Consider the following 7,293-nt stretch of genomic DNA (forward strand, 5'->3'; position numbering starts at 1 on the left):
GATCTCAAATAATCAAATATGAAAGCATTTAAGGAAATCACATAAGTAATGGAAGATAATAACAATATCAAATATAGTCACTTTTATAGTGGTTCGACTACTTGTTTACTCTACTTCCGGCGGACGCACTCAACACTTGAGTGTACCGGATCTCACTAAAGGAGGTTTCACAACAGGTTCACCTCAAACTGGAGGTTTTAAATCAGGTTCACCTCTAACCAGTACAACCTGCACTTAGGGTGACACAACATGTCTACATGACACACTTTATGCTCCCATGAGCAAGGGTCAACACAGCACCTGACTTTTAGGCCACACAGGCCAAGGATCCACTTAAGGAACCTCACCAGTTTATGCTCCCATGAGCAAGGGTCAACACAAAGCACCCAAGTTTTAGACTACACAGGTCAAGGACCTACACAAGGACCTAAGAGTTTATGCTCTCCACAAAGCAAGGGTCAATACAAAGCACTCCCATGTACACTCTCGCCAGAGGCCTCCTATGAGGACTTGCAAGGGGTGAGAGACACCTTAGACCCAATCCTACAGAAGGAATGATCACAAGGGTCCTCTAGACTCTAATGACTTACAGATAAGTAGATGAGCCTCATTTAGCACGTTTGATGAAGATCTCCTCCTTTGATGACGAAGAATCTTCAGCTCCCTTGAACCGCAACTCAGAAGATGTACCAATACATGGCGACGGGTTGGGTCAAGGTTATGATGGAATCCTACGTTATTAAATGTTTTCCTATAAGGGAGATAGAGTGATTTCAATCATCTATGCATTCAAGGCATCCCAGCTTAATGATTTTCCATTAAGGTAGTAGCTGTAGGATCCTTGAATGTAGAAGTTCATTCCCCAATCCACTCTATTGAATGTCAATGATGAGAGTGGTTTGGAGGATGAACTTCCATGAGAGAAAAGGCTTAGGGTATATGTTATGGGGTTAAACACACAAAAGCACTCTATGTTTTCTCTGCTAACAACTAAGGGCAAGCTCTCATTAAATAGGCAAAAGGTTCCAATGGATATAAAACGGTCACATTTTTTACAGAGTTTGATATCATCGAGCAGGTTCGATATCATCGAGCGTATACTCTCGATAGCATCGACTGGCCGCTCGATGACATGAACTCAACTGTCAAATTTTTTTAAAATCTTTTGCCAGCTGGTCAAGGAAATCGAACTAGCGTTGATGTCATCGAATTTCGAACTCCGATTTCACCGACACGAGGTTCGATTCCTCGACATTTAAAAATGTGAGAGCACTTGCCTTTGAAATATTTCAGGTATATGATATGATCGAGCATCAGTTGATATCATCGAAATTTGAATATCAATGATATCGAGGGCAGTATGGATTCATTGATAATTCTAAGGAATTTTTCTATAAGCTTGTTGGACAGTTTTTGTCCACTTTTGATGACATCGACCATGCCTCGATATGATCGATATTTGAATATCGATTTTATCGAGTGATTCTCGATCTAAGAAAAACAGCCTGAAAATTTGCTGGATAGATCAGTGTCCCAAACCGATATCATCGAAGGGCTTCCGATATCATCGAGATTTGAATTCTGAGGATATTGAGGAGCTTTTCGATATATCGAGGATCAAATTATTTTGCCTTAGCAGTTCTTTGGACACAATAGACTAGATGTCGATGTGATCAAGTCGGCTCGATGGACTCGAGATTCAAATATCGATGATATCGATGAGTCCATCGATCCATCGATAATTCAGTCTAGATAACTTTGTGGTTGTTAGACATCTTTGGTCCTCATTTCGATAAGATCGAGTGAGCTTCAAGGACATTGACAACAAGGTTCGATTTCATCAAACCACTTGTCGATAAATCGACAAAGGTAGAAAACTTTAGAATTTTCCTGAATTTGAAAAAAAAATTTCTAACCAAAAACCATAAAGTATTCTATTCAATTTTAAGGGTTTTATATACCTGGTGTTTTGGGACATGGGATGTAAGGATAAGATTTGCCTGTGGTGAGTTCGGGCACACATCCTGTTGAGGCAGACACTTGATCATTCTTCCTATGGGTCTTCTTTGTCTAGCTGACTCAACACTCACGCTAATTGACAAACTAGGGCACTTTCATCTTCAACCTCGGCCTCCTTCACACACTGGGAAGTAGGAGCCGTGATAGGATTTTCTGGTGATCTTACAAGTGCACCTGAGCTTGGCAGATCTGTTTCACTATTCTGAGTGGTGAACTCCGCTATGCAGTCGGTCACGGCTTGACCCTTGATAGCTGTTCTCAGTCGATATTCGATATCGATTCACAGATCTTAAGCATAAGCAGTACTTGCCAGAGAGGTTGGTTTGTGAGGACGGTTATGGAGTGAGCCTAGAAGTATAGACGCAATCGTCGAGATGAGACTATCAAAGCTAGGGCGAGCTTTTCCATGTCTAGATACCTTGTTTCGGGCGGAATCAGTGCTTTGCTGACATAATACATCGGGTACTGCTTTCCTCCAGAAAAACTGATGAGTGTCATGCTGATAGTCGAGGGAGATATGGCTAGATAAAGAAATAGTCGTTCTCCATTCTCTAGCTTGGACAGTAATGGGGGCGATCTCAGATACTGCTTCAATTGCTAGAAAGCTCGTTCGCACTCTGAAGTCCATTCTACCTTCTTACTACCCTTCAACTGCTGAAAGAAGGGGAGGTATCTATCCATGGCTCGGGAGAAGAAGTGATTGAGTGTGGCCACTCTATCTCTGAGACACTGTATCTCCTTCAGATTCAGGGGTGAGCTCTTGTCCAGGAGAGCTCTTATCTTCTCTGGGTTAGCTTCAATTCCCCTCTGACTAAGTTGGAAACCGAGAAAATTACCCAAACCCATACCAAACATGCGCTTGGTAGAGTTCAGCCTCATCTGATACTTTCAGAGGATAGAAAAGGCCTCAGCCAGGTCTGAGGTGTGGTCAGCTGACTTAACGCTCTTCACCAACATGTCATCGACATAGACCTCCATGGTCTTACCGATCTGCTGAGTGAACATATTGTTAACCAGTCGTTGGTAGATTACCCCTACATTCTTTAACCCAAACGGCATCACCTGGTAACAACAGAGCCCTTTGTCAGTGACGAACATCATCTTTTGCTTGTCTGAGGGATGCACTGCGATCTGATTATAACCAGAGTACGCATCCATGAATGTTAGACGCTTGTGCCCAGTTGTACTATTAACTAGTTGTTCAATCCTCAGGAGGGGGAAACTGTCCTTGGGACAAGCCTTATTAAGGTCGGAGTAATTTACACAAACTCGCCACTTTCCATTGGCTTTTTTTATGAGCACAACGTTAGCGATCCAGTCGGCGCAGTTGACCTCTTCTATGAAACAGACATCAAGGAGCTTAGTAACCTCCTCAGAAATCGCTGCATATCTTTCTGGCTCGAAAGCTCTTCTCTTCTGCTTGACTGGCTTATACTCCGAATCCACATTCAATCTGTGGACCATAACTTCAGGGTCGATGCCTGGCATGTCCTTATGAGATCATGCAAAGACATCCTTATGTTGCCACAAAAAGCTCATCATCTGAGCTCGTTACTCAGGATTCAACGACGATCTAAGCGGAACCGTCTTGGTCGGATCAGTGTCAATGAGGAAGAGAGTTAAGAGGTCCTCCATAGGAGAACTCTCGGTTGAGGTGTCTTCCCTAGGGTCGAGTGCACTTATGGTTACGAGATCCTCTACAAAGGGATTCTCAAATAAGACATCATCTATGAATTTGAGTGCATCAATCGTGAGGGTCTGCTTTACCGAGCCCTTTCTCACTATCAGTGTGTAAGACCCGTATCCTAGCCTGTACCATTTAGTAGGCTTCCGCGGTCCTCCCGGTCAAATTTCGGTGACCCACAATCTATTATCAGCATTTGTGAGCGATCATGAGTTGTGTCCCATATATTAGAGTCAACTCAACTCGAAACTTATACCCTTGCGACCGCGCCGTCGTCGCGGTTCCAACGTCGCGTATTGCGTACCAAGACAATACCCGGGCCAGGAGATGTGGGCCCACGTTCAGTTCGAGAAAAAATGTCACGTGTTGCAAATCCCAAGGGAGCATCATATCAATCCCATCAATCAGGTACACATCACACATAAATTTCAAGTACAACCACCTCTCCTCTAAGTTAACTCTTTCTTACAACAAGTACACACCCTTCACCCATCACCATCCCTCTCCCCATCACTCCATCACTCACATCACCTCCCTCTCTCTCTTACACCTCTCTCTCATCTCTCTCATTATAAAAAAATATAAGTAACCCACGTCTCAAACCTCCATGAGAAAACTTGGTGTGGCCCACCTTTCTACCATCCTATCCCACCCTTCATAATTGATCTCAACTGTTGAAGTCCATCTATTGGGGTTTTAGCATGCATTGGCGGAAGAAGGAAGGGAAGATCTAACTGTGGGTGCTTCTTTCTCTCTCTCTCCTTCCTTTACTTTGTGGCCCACCCAATGAGTTATGTGATATCCAACCGTCCATCAAATGGACCCCATGGTCGTCCAAGTCATGTGGGCCCTACCTTCTAGATGATGGGAAAACACAAATATCATATTGATCTTAAGCAAGTGGCCACGTCTATGTGGGACTCACCTTGATTCACGTCGTCAGTGAAGTGTGAACAGACCGTGGGATGTGCTAACAGTCTTTAGACGTTGCATGTTACAAAAAAAAAAATAATAATAATAATAATAATTTTGTTAGCTTGATTCAAAGTTTTGGGTGGGCTGCTCATGCAGGCCCTACCTTGATGTATGGGTTTAATCTGCACCGTCCATCCCATTCCTCTACTCATTTTAGGCGTTGAGCCGAAAAATGAGGTCAATCTGATTTTCTGGTGGGCCATAACATAGAAAATATTTTTTTTTTTTACCATTAAAAATTGACTAGGACACACCTTGAGCCAAAACATACTGAATATTGGGCTTGATGGGTTTCTATTGAGCCATGGAAACCAATGGCTGGGTTGGATTTTTCTAAGGCGAGCCCCACCTAGGAAAATCCACAAAAATTCACATTTCCAATATATATATATATATATATATATATATATATATATATATAGACACACACACACACACACACATAAAGCATGCAGTAATGCCTGCTGCTGCTGCCGTGGACGCTAATGAGGCAAGGAACAGGGGTCCCAGCCGTGGGCCCCACCATAATATGTGTTGGACATCAACACCGTGCATTGGTGGCCCCTTTAGAGTAGTGGGCCCCACTCCAAAAATCAGCGGTATACAACACTCAGGTGGTCCACGTCACAGGAAATAGTTAGGTTGAATGTCTGCCATTAAAACCCCTTTTGGGTGTCATGTGAATCTTGGATCATTATGAAATTTGTTTTCCCTCTTCTTTTGGGTCTGTGTGACCTTATCAATGGTCAAGATGGCAGATAAATGTTATGGTGGGCCCCACATGGGACCCACTGATGTATGTATACCCACACTGTCATCCATTTGGTAGGAACCACCAATGATGTATGTGCTCTATCCGCACCATCGTCCACTGTTTGGATGGTGGGGACCCACCATGGTGCATGTGTTGCATCCAAACCATCCACCATTTGGCAAACTTATCTTACATGCTCGAGACAAAAAAAATAGGTCAGATCTAATGTTCAAGTGGACCCCACCATTTAGAGTAGTGGTCAGTGATGTCCACCATTCAAACTTCTTAAGGGCCACTGTAGCTCCTATCAAGCTGATGTTTCTGCTTTCACTTCATTTATCCTGTGAAAATTTATGAACAGGTCGAATCTCAAAACAAAACATAATGGTGGGCCCTGTAGGATTTTAATGGTGGAAATCATTGTCGCCACTGTTATTTGGAGTGTGGTCCAGTTGACCTTTAGATATGATTCATATATATATATGAGGCCATGTGATTAGGCCCATTTTGATGTGCTTGTGGCCCATTGTTGAGGCCCACTTTGATATATATGAGGCCATGTGATTAGGCCCATTTTGATGTGCTTGTGGCCCATTGTTGAGGCCCACTTTGATATATATGAGGCCATGTGATTAGGCCCATTTTGATGTGCTTGTGGCCCGTTGTTGAGGCCCACTTTGATATATATGAGGCCCATGTGATTAGGCCCATTTTGATGTGTTTGCGGCCCGTCGTTGAGGCCCAATTTGATATATATGAGGCCCATGTGATTAGGCCCATCTTGATGTGTTGTGGGCGGTTGTTGAGGCCCACTTTAATATATATGAGGCCCATTAGTGCGGCCCATTGATGTAAGGCCCATTGTGATATGTATTGGGCCCATGATGCGTGGCCCATTTGATGTGTTCGAGGCACAGATACGTGGCCCATTTGATGCATATGAGACCCATGTGTAGGGCCCACTTGTGATATATATTAGGCCCATGTGTAGTGCCCACTTATTGTGTATTTGAGGCCCATGAGCAAGGCCCAATATGATGTATTTGGGGCCCATGGGTCGAGGCCCGTTGTGATGTATTTGGGGCCCATGGGTTGAGACCCATTGAGATATATTGGAGGCCCAAGTATGAGGCCCACTTGATTGTATTAGTCCCATGTGTAGGGCCCACCTATTGTGTGTTTGAAGCTCATGGGTTGTGGCCCATTGTAATGTATTTGGGGCCCATAGGACGTGACCCATCCGATGTATTCAAGGTCCATGTGATGCGGCCCATAGTGATGTGTATCAGGCCCTTGCGTGAGGCTAGGGGCCGACTATATGTTTAACCCTATATAGGCCACTACTTGGGTGCAATGATGGTTGAATGTCCACATTGATGGGCAATGAAGGTTAGATGTCCACATTGTGACCTTCCCTTAGGCCTTATTCGGCCGATCATCGAGGCCGATCCCGATTTGTCGAGGCCGATCGTATAGGCCGATTTCAATTTGTCGAGGCTGATTATATATGCCGATTCCGATTTGTTAAGGCCGATCATATATGTCGATTCCGATTTATCGAGGTCGATTGTATAATCCGATTCCGATTTGTCAAGGCCGATCATATAGGCCGCTTCCGATTGTCGAGGCTGATTGTATAGGTTAATTTCGATTTGTCGAGGCCAATTGTATAGGCCAATTTCGATTTGTCAAGGCCAATTGTCGAGGCCGATTTCAATTTGTCGAGGCTGATCGTATAAGCCGATTCTGATTTGTCGAGGTCGATTCCGATTTGTCGAGACCGATCATATAGGCCGCTTCCAATTGTTGAGGCCGATTGTATAGGTCGATTCCGATTTGTCGAGGCCGATCGTATAGGCCG

This window comes from Magnolia sinica, chromosome 12 (assembly GCF_029962835.1).
Source record: "Magnolia sinica isolate HGM2019 chromosome 12, MsV1, whole genome shotgun sequence".
Lineage (NCBI taxonomy): Eukaryota > Viridiplantae > Streptophyta > Magnoliopsida > Magnoliales > Magnoliaceae > Magnolia > Magnolia sinica.